This window comes from Pinus tabuliformis, chromosome 6 (assembly GCF_031772625.1).
Source record: "Pinus tabuliformis cultivar Carrire ecotype Pingquan chromosome 6, CPIR1, whole genome shotgun sequence".
NCBI lineage: Eukaryota > Viridiplantae > Streptophyta > Pinopsida > Pinales > Pinaceae > Pinus > Pinus tabuliformis.
In genome coordinates, this window is record NC_142292.1 from 1593777249 (window position 1) to 1593786257 (window position 9009).

General features: G+C 33.9%; 1 pseudogene across 1 annotated transcript; it reads right to left on the reverse strand.

The window, feature by feature from the left end:
* Positions 1-3773: 3773 nt before the first annotated feature.
* On the reverse strand, positions 3774-7080 carry LOC149264929 (delta-selinene-like synthase, chloroplastic; annotated as a pseudogene). The gene is made up of 10 exons (XR_016250379.1): positions 6647-7080; positions 6311-6507; positions 6060-6192; positions 5739-5963; positions 5506-5603; positions 5313-5405; positions 4998-5213; positions 4707-4848; positions 4337-4585; positions 3774-4248 (listed from the first exon to the last, which is right to left on the reverse strand). The product of XR_016250379.1 is annotated as a delta-selinene-like synthase, chloroplastic (transcript).
* Between the last annotated feature and the right edge of the window lie 1929 nt (positions 7081-9009).

Consider the following 9009-nt stretch of genomic DNA (forward strand, 5'->3'; position numbering starts at 1 on the left):
GCACTGTACCTAGGAGTATCTAGGCCAGATATAATTCAGGTGATCTAGGCATATATGAGAATCTCAATATATAGGAGAATTATTATGACGAATATCATGGGGAAACCAGATATAGATGAGGCTTGATAAATATGCAAAAGGATTGATTTAAGGTTTATCTAGTGTGGGGCCTAATTTGAGTAAACCTCATGAGGCCCAAATGAGTGCCCAAAGCTGGATATTTGGGATTATGGAAATATGTTTGGGGATTTTGATGCATCTCAGAATCCAAATCATTTGCCTCATGATAAAAATTCATAAGCAGTATATACAATGTATCACAAGATGTTTGTAACAAGTCCTAACACAAACAGGAATCTAAATGATTTTTATGTGAAAATTTCTTAGTAGCACCATATTTCTTTACAAATAGGATATAGCGTAAAACAAAGAAATAAAATGTGAGGGACAGACTTGGTGAGGTCCATAGGATTTTCTATATGGAAAGGGTTACGTGGATGTAGCCACATCGACATTGGTATGAAGGATAACATGGAACCACCTAGTGAGGTCCACGCAAGTGCCACATGGGTGCCGTGTGGCAGGATCTTGTTTGTGTGACAATGATTACATGATCAAACTTTAAATGGGCATAATTTTTGGCCTCTGTTTCAGATCAAGATAAAATTTATATAATAGAAAAACTCTTAATGAGTTACAGGCGATGGTATGTTCCAAAGTTAATTCCACTAACTCTGGAAATGAAATATTGTTATAACACGATCTTCATAATGGGACCATGGAGGTCAACCTAGTTAAAAGTAACACCTCTCATTAACCTAGAAATGTCCAAGGGGATGGGAGGGAGCATTGCAATTCCCTGGTAACATGTTTCAAGAGTGTCCCAAGCCTTCTTTGAAGAATTTGCACTTGACTCTGGAAATATCATGTCATTTAAACCTTGTTGGATTAAACCAAGGGCTTTATTATCCTTCTTTTAGTTCTCCTTCAAAAGAGTTCACTAAGCTTTTGTTAGAGCCATTTTTTTTGCTTGATCAACAAACTCTAGATACTCATAGTGAAAAATCTCCAAAGGTCAGGATAATGTAGTAATGTTCTCATTCTGATAAACCAAGAAACATAATTTCTCTCTGTTAGAATAAGAACCTATGATTGAGCCATACTAGTGATTGATGATATTTCAATTTAACATCTATACAATTGAAGCATAATTTTTTTTTTCTAACTTTGATATATAACTATATCTTCCAACTCACTACATGTTTTGAACATGAAAATAATTGCATAATAACAAAAAAATTGTAGGATATAAAGCATATGATTTCGTAAATACAATACTCTATTCACAACAAGAAGTTACCGTGGATTTGTAGCAATATGCAGTTGTGAAACAACCAAAAGTGTAATAATGTACAATGAATAAAAATACAACAATGGATAATGAACGGAGTTATAACAATGCACAGGTGTTGAGGCAACTATGAACTACAACTAAGCAAGTATAAACTACAACTAAACAAATATATTTTGTTTAAACAAAAACACTTTGTTTTTATTACACTACTTTATTTTCTTCCTTTTTGTTATATTCATCCATATTTATACATAGTTTTAAGTGGGTTAATTGGAGTTAAAAAAAAAATACATAGCTTTCAGTAAGTTAACTGGAGTTGTTTTCGGTATTTAAAAAAAAAACTGCCCCTTCATTGATAACCCTTCAAATCTCAATATGTAAAATGACAAAAGTGACAAAAGGGAGTAGTTTACCTAGTACTTTAACTTTTCCTAGAGTAGCAGGCATAATAGTTATTGTAAATGTCACATCTACGTTGATTTTTACCTCTCTCCTTGGAGGCCACCTTGGAAGTTGAGAAGTTAGAATCCATTTCTTTTGTGTCAGAGCGCTTATGGAGCCATTTTTGTCAGAGATACATATCATAAACTCTTGCATAATGGCTTGATGTCAGAATTTACAGTTTCATAACGTTTTGAAGTCAAAATTTGCAATTTCATAATGTTTGATGGGTATTAAGTTTTTATTTAAATGCAATGATGGTTTACTTCATTTTGTCTAAACATATTAAGAGTATTGTTTAAATTTAAAGAAGAAAAACAAACTAAGGGTATTGTTCAAATTTTTAACAATAATCTATTTAACATTAAATTGTGTATTAAATTTTTAATTAAATGTAATAATTGTTTACTTTATTTTATCTTTCTTCCAAAAAAATAGATTAAGAACAGTGTTCAAATTTTTAACCATAATCCATTTAACATGAAATTCGGAGGCTAGAATATTGTTGAATTATTTTTTTTATTTAAATATAAAACTTTGTTGAATAAATTTTTTTATTGAATAAAATTATACTGAAAAAATAAATAACAAATTTATTTTCTTAATACTTAATAATGTTATAAAATGGTAAAATACTAAAACTATTTTATTAATTTTATTTTAACTAATAATAATAACAATTAATTTATTAAATTGAAAATATAAAAGATAAATCTTTTAATTAATTTAATTTTCTAATAGTTTATTATAATAAACATATTCAACTTTCCTTATATTACAAAAGTAAACCATGTCTTTTAAAATTAACCAATCATAATAAACTTTATTTATTAATATCATGTTACCTAATATTTAATTATAATAAATATATTCAATTTGTAAATAATTTCTTTAAAATTAACCTATCATAATAAATTTTATGGTAACATGATATTTAAAATTTCAAATAATAGAAAGAAACAAAACCATTATATTGATATACAATAAATATTTTGTCAACGTTAAGTCAAAGACTAGTGTCTAAATTTTATTATAGTAGACACTCAATTTCATTTTTCATCTTTTCTTTTCTTTTTTTCCAATTTAACTTTTAATTTTTCTCTGTGATCACTTCATTTCATTGTCTGTTTATTCTAAACTATCTTTTCAATTTAACTTTTAACCTTTCCCTTTGGGTCACTTCATTTCATTGTTTGTTTATTTTAAGCTATGGATAATGACATTTTACTAGTAATTATCATGTGTTTTTTTACTTTCTTTTTTTATTTTGCCCCTGTGAAGTGATTGTAGGGTCATCAACATTAACATGTGACTTTTTATTTATGTTTTGATTGTCCCCATGTGATGTGATTGTAGGGTTATCAACATTAACACATTTGATTACAAATTTTGGGGTTTTTTAAAGTCATTATAAGGTCACCAACATTAACACATTTAATTAATAATTTATAATTTCGGGGTTGGTTTTTGATGATTTTCACAACAAAAATCATTAATGAATTTTTAATGAATCTAAATCAAATATTATTTTAATTTTAAGATAAATTGAATTCAATTAGTCATTAATCATGATAAATACCATTAATTGGAATTGCTAGTTACTTATTCAATTAATTACTTACTCACAAAAATATATTAAAAAAATCTATTATTATAATTTTTTATTATTTAAAATACAGTCTTTACATTATAAATACATTCACACATATTTTTTTTAAATATCTAAATTATAACCGCACTGTCTTATGAATTACACAAATCCAATACTTTATAAATTCATTCAACCCATTGACTTTTTTTTAAAACATCTAAATTATAACACAACTGACTTATAAATTACACAAACCCAACTTGTTACTTTAATAAATTTATGCTAAATTTCAAACAAAATAAAGTGGGAGATATAAAAAAGGCTTCAAAACATTCACGTGATAAATAATCTTTTACAATATAAAAGGTTCGTTAGACTATGCGATCAAAAAATGAACAATAGGATTTATAATATTGTTTATGATATTAAAAATATGTTACCACTGGCCACCAAAAACACGGAATATTTTGAGCCACATTTATAGCATAGCGGTGGCAATATAAGACCGACATGTTCAAACCCCTCGGCAAATTGATAACGCTATGCGCCATTACGATCACAGTCACAGCTGCAGTGGCTGGATGAGAACTTTGAATATTTGGTCCTTTACCTCATTGTCAGAAAGGGATATGCCATCATTGTATTTGAAGAGGAAGTGCATGCCTCGTGCAAGATTGAAAGTAAACCTTTTGCAGCACAGCGGCACTGTATTGTCATGCCTTAGAAATTCCCAATTCAGTTGGCTGACAGAAAGATCCAGGATGCCTTTCATATGATTTAAAGCATCTTCACGGGTACATTCCGGATTGTCTTTCACATAACACTCTGAACATGAAGCTACCTCCCCGTGTTCCTTCTCTTGCTTCAAACACACACATAGTGGCAAATGTTAAAACAAATCCTAATCTCATCTTATGTTTAAAATGAACATTAATTTGAATGTCAAATACCTCAAAGTCCGTTATGTCGTCCTTGACTCGGATCGTCAGTTCTAACAGCTCATGGATCTTGGATGGATAGACTATTTGTTTCAGAATGTCGTCTGGTAGAATCTGATCCATTAACAGAAGCGGAATCAAATTTAACACACACATCCCGGAGCTAGCGAGGCCATTCTTATAGTACTCATTAAACGAGGGGACATATCCAGCCGCCATCCATTCCGCTTCTTGCAGATAAGACTCAACGTATCGCTCCCACTAAAAGTGAAGGCAAGCGGTCAGATATTTCATTCATACAGACATACTAATAACAAGGACATAAAAAAGGGTACAAGCATGTTTTGCATAGATGTCTCTAATAATCATAGACAGTACATACGCCATTTTTTCTTATATACGCCGCCATGTCACGCCCTTGCTTTGTTTCCACTTCAGCAGTCTATTCATTCGATGTCTTCATGAAAAACTCGAATATTTTTTGAATGTGGTCTGGAAGGCGGCTTATTAGTGAAGTATCCCATCTGAAAATAATTCAAAATGTTTATTAAAAAAATTAAAAACTTCCTGCGATATAGGCTATCCCAGAACGTCACTCCTGCAGAACTAAAAATATTTAATGGATCGCGCCAATTTCTACATAATAGTCGCTATAATTTGAACTTGACTTGACCTTCTCACTCCCTCAGTGAAGATTTTGATTTCGTCCAATGTTCCGTGAGTATCATATAGGTCATCTATAACCGTCATCACTGTTGAAAGTTTTGTGAAGGCGATTCTGCTGCTACGAAATTCGAGCTCGAATGTGCCTAGAACCGCCCAAAAGTAAAGTTCCACGTGGCGTTTCCTATAGAAATCCAGCTGCGGCAGATATGACTCGGACCACCACCTATATGTTGCAAAGGTCATGTCACTAAATTGACAAGCAAGCATTATGATCAGATACATAATCTATGCTATCCTATCATAATGTCAAAGGCCAGTGCACCTCGAGATAAGTTGCATTTCCTTCTTATGTGTACATTGCAGAATATTGAAGTCCAATTTTGCCAGCTCTAAAATTTTCTGGTTCATACTAGACCTGAAAGAATACATGGTGAACATATATTAGTGTATGGAAAACACTTGTTGAAATTCAGGATTCATTGAAACTGATCAAATCTTATGGACAAGGTTAGTACTTGAGCCATGAATAGTTTTGTTCATATATTTCGATAAAGTTCCTAGCCTCCCACCTAGGCACACTACAATGCCATGGAAATTCCAATGCATATTTCACCTGGAAAACAGTAATCAAATCAGACTTTTGCCAATGTTAGGAGGGTAAAACATACAAAATAAATAAATAAATAATTTCCAGATGCGAAGAGTTTGCATACAATACCAGAAGTTAAAAAAGGTGTTTACAACTTACCTCTCTCTGGAGGCTTTGATCGATGTCAGCTACAGTGTGTCCTGTTAAAACTTGGGTTAGATACTGTGTTGTGAATGTCTTTGCCTCCTCCATCACTTTTTCGCCGGGAAACGAAATGTTTGAAGCTCGGAATAATGACAGCATGCTTCTCACTTCTTTATCAGCATTTCCTTCTTCACCAGTACTGGAACTACAGAAGAATTGCCCGTTTTCATCTTTGAAATTCTCTAAAACGTCTGTTTCATCAGTGCATGACATTCTATAAGTATCAAATATATTTGTCAAAGTTATCTCAGCTCACTTATTTAACTGTCAAACGACATCAAGGGTATATTTTATTCAAGAGACATTATATCGATGCATTCTGAGTGCCCGAAATCCCAACGCCGTAGAGTTGAGATCTTTAATGCCGGAATTTCTTGATCCGAGCCCGATGCCCGTTTCGTTCCAATATCTGCTAATCATCAATGAATGAGGTTTTAATGATCAATGAATGAGTATGTATCATCTAGAAGTGCATACAATCACTGAATCCTATAAATGGAAAATCAAATTCATGTGTAATGCTTAACCTGTAAACGTAATCGATAGCTTCTTTTATTTCAGGCTGAAAATGTCTATCAATTCCCAAACATTCGATAATATCCACCATCTGAAGACGTCGGATTAAATCGTCAGCGGCATCACTGCAGCTATCTTTCATGTCACTCAAAAATCGGTGTTTGATATCTTCAACAAGCGTTTCTCCTCGTTCACGATATGTAGGTGCCTGGTCACGGCGTATTTCAATGAAATACAAAGTTATCTTGCAGAGATTGATGAATGATGGATTTTAACATGTGAAACTGCAGTGCTTAATACATTAATTTTAAAGGAACATAAGGCAATAATGAGATTAAGATAAATACCGCGTATGACGTTGAGAGAGAATGTATAACGTCATCGTCCCAGACGTTGGAATGATGATTGCCTGTGCGTCTTTGAGTGCTCATGCTTAATATTGGCGTCACAGATTTCTTTGGCATTAGCATTCGAGCACTTGAAAGTTGTTGACAGAGAGCCAAACGATCATTCTTGGAGCTGATCAGCAATCTGTGGACACCCGATCTCGAAATCAACGGCGTTACAGAAACAAGAGCCATTAGCACTTGCTTCCTATTGTAACTATATAGCATTTCCCTGTCGTGCCTGGCCTATTTATATTACAATTTCTAATGAAAATTCCAAATAAATGGGATCTTCCATTTCGATGCGATTTTGCATACTTGATTTCTCTAAGGAATCCTTTTGGACGGTAAAGGTATTGACAATTTCGGCAAGGTCAGAAATGGAACTGTCTTACCTTTTAGATAAAAATAGTAAAATATACTTTACATTTATTCCGTTCCTTGTTTGCATCCTAGTCTGTCTCTCTTCTGTAATAATTATAATGATTCCATTCCTGGTCTGTTACATATTTGTTGAAATCTAATTTCAACGCCGATGTACCAAGCCAGAAACCGTTCATCGGAATTTTCTCGGAGCAATTTGCCGACGAAGGAATAATCCGGCTAGGAGCTCCGATATAATATGGAGCTGACACGTGGTTCACCACTGACGTAATGCAACGTAATTTTCTCGGGCGATAAAGCTAGGTGACTTGTTGTCCACCGTCCGATTCGTCCGAATGCTTTCCGCCATCGATCTCCTGAAGGTGCACGGGCTTGCAGCAAATCAATGCATTGCGTGGAGTAAAAGACTCATGGTTTGACCGCCGAATGAAAGAATTTAATGAATTTATGTGTTGTTCGTAGTTTTTAGGTAGATGCTTTTAATTTTGGTTATGGGCATGTGTCCCATATGATATACGTCACATTTTTTTTATATGTTTTATATATATTTTATATATACGTTGTCATAAAAAAAAGTCTACGATAGGGAGTCTTTAGTAAGTGCGTGCTATAGTCTTCATGTGTTGTTGTGCCTGCGAGCAAAAAAAAAGGTTTATGGGTATGGTGCCTTCGCACGGTGGTAGTGCGTTTTTTGGGTATGTATGTTTTATAAAACATTGTGTTGTGCCTGTGCGCATAAGTGGTTCATAGAAATGAATAGAACGCAGAGCGGTGCGAAAAGAGTTTAAGAACAGGGATATAATGTTTTTATTCTGCCATTGTAAAATATAGGAATTGTATGAAATTGGTTTTGTAATATCCACAGCAGTGGAAAATCTGTGACTACAATAGAGTTTGTTTTGCGAATCCCGTTCTGCACAGAGGGTGAAATATGTATCAGTTTTTGTTTAATGAATAGAAATCTTCTATGGTGGTGAAATACTCTGTTCCTCAGTAAGTTTTTTTTAAGCTTCCCTGTGCACAAAAGATCCTGGAAAGGTAGAAACAGAGCATTGCCTCTGTGTGTTTGAATTCTTGGTTTTTGGTATTTTCTCCATGAAAAAAATACCCAACAGTGGTATCAGAGCAGGCTTAGGCTCTTTAAAGAAGTTAAAGAAGCTAAAGGGAGAAGGTTGTTGCTACAGCAAAACTTCTCAGGCAGACAGAAGACAGTCAACAAAAGATTCAGGTATTCCAAAAGTTTTTTTTTGTGTTGCTGAAGAAGCAGTCAGTTGTTTTAATCACACAGTCAAGGATTTAGAGGCATAGATCAGAATGCAAGGAATGGCCAGCACAAGCACTGGTATGGGTATGTTTAACACCCAGCTCCCACAGTTCAATGGGAAGAACTATGACTACTGGTCTATAACTATGAGAGCCTTGTTTGCTTCTCAAGATTTATGGGAAATAGTTGAAGATGGTTTTGAAGAACCAGCAGATGAAACTGAGTTCAATGCATTAACTCAGGGAGAGAAGGATCTGCTGAAGAGCAATAGGAAGAAGGATGCAAAGGCCATTTTATTGTTGCATCTAGCAGTAGACCAGAGTATATTTCCAAGGATAGCAGCAGCTAAAACATCAAATGAAGCATGGCAAACCCTCAAGACAGCCTATCAAGGCATGGAGAGAGTGAAGACAGCGAAACTACAATTGCTGAGAAAGGATTTTGAGAACTTGAACATGAAGGAGTCAGATAACATTGACTCATTCTTCACTCATGTGATTGGTGTAATCACACAAATGAGAACTCATGGAGAAACCATTGAAGACAGAAGGATTGTGGAGAAAATATTGAGGGTCTTACCCTCAAAGTTTGATGCCATAGTCACCACCATTGAAGAGACAAAGGATCTCTCAAACTATTCAGTTGATGAGCTACATGCATCACTGATAACACATGA